At 36.8% G+C, this 1,380-nt stretch overlaps 1 non-coding gene across 1 annotated transcript; it reads left to right on the forward strand.

The window, feature by feature from the left end:
- The first annotated feature begins 441 nt into the window (after nt 1–441).
- On the forward strand, nt 442–550 carry LOC130937964 (small nucleolar RNA R71). The gene has a single exon (XR_009069151.1). It is a non-coding gene; the product is annotated as a small nucleolar RNA R71 (small nucleolar RNA).
- Nucleotides 551–1,380: the final 830 nt, after the last annotated feature.

Genomic DNA, 1,380 nt, shown 5'->3' on the forward strand with positions numbered 1-1,380 from the left:
GAAATTTGGATGATTTCTCCATTATGAATTATAGGTGTTTCCATAAGGTTCACCCATATAATTTACCTCTGCTATTGCAGGGTTCTCAGGATCATAAGCTTCTTCTTCAGAAGATGCCTCTTTAGTACTATTGGATGCATTTTGCCATCCATTCAGACTTTGAGAAATCATGTTGACTTGGTGAGTCAACATTTTGTTCTGAGCCAATATGGCATTCAGAGCATCAATTTTAAGAACTCCCTTCCTTTGAGGCGTTCCATTATTCACGTAATTCCTCTCAGACGAATACATGAATTGGTTATTTGCAACCATGTCAATAAGTTCTTGAGCTTCTGCAGGGGTTTTCTTTAGGTGAATGGATCCACCTGCAGAATGGTCCAGTGACATCTTAGAAAACTCAGATAGACCATAATAGAATATATCTAGAATGGTCCACTCTGAAAGCATGTCAGAAGGACACCTTTTGGTCATCTCACTTGTATCTTTCCCAAGCTTCATAGAGGGATTCACCATCTTTTTGTTTGAAAGTTTGAACATCCACTCTAAGCTTGCTCAACTTTTGAGGAGGAAAGAACTTAGCCAAGAAGGCCACGACTTGCTTATCCCAGGAGTCCAGGCTATCTTTAGGTTGTGAATCCAACCATATTCTAGCTCTGTCTCTTACAGCAAAGGGGAAAAGCATGAGCCTGTAGACTTCAGGATCTACTCCATTAGTCTTAACAGTTTCACAGATCTGCAAGAACTCAGTTAAAAACTGATAGGGATCTTCTGATGGAAGTCCATGGAACTTGCAGTTCTGTTGCAGTAGAGCAACTAGTTGAGGTTTCAGCTCAAAATTATTTGCTCTATTGGCAGGGATTGAGATGCTTCTTCCATCAAATTTGGCAGTAGGTGTTGTATAATCACCAAGCATCCACCTTGCATTATTATTTTCGGCTGCCATCTCCTCTTCCTTTTTGAAAATTTCTATAAGGTTGTCTCTGGATTATTGTAATTTAGCTTCTCTTAGTTTCCTCTTCAGAGTCCTTTCAGGTTCAGGATATGTTTCAACAAGAATATTCTTATCCTTGCTCCTGCTCATATGAAAAAGAAGGGAATAGAAAATAATAATAGGGATCTTCTTTACCACAGTAGAGAGATTCCTCTATGTTAGTAGAAGAAAAAGAGAATAGAAGAAGGAAAAGGTAAGAATCCAAACACACGGGTGAAGATAGATTCAGATTCTTGAGATGAAGAGAAGTGTTAGTAAATAAATAAATAAATAAATTGAAGAAGATGAGAAGGAGAGAATTCGAAAATTAATTTTAAAAAAAGGGTTAGTGATTTTCGAAAATTAAAGGAAGAAATAAAATTAGAATTAAAATTTGAAACAATTAATTA

This window comes from Arachis stenosperma, chromosome 6, assembly GCF_014773155.1.
Source record: "Arachis stenosperma cultivar V10309 chromosome 6, arast.V10309.gnm1.PFL2, whole genome shotgun sequence".
Classification (NCBI taxonomy): domain Eukaryota; kingdom Viridiplantae; phylum Streptophyta; class Magnoliopsida; order Fabales; family Fabaceae; genus Arachis; species Arachis stenosperma.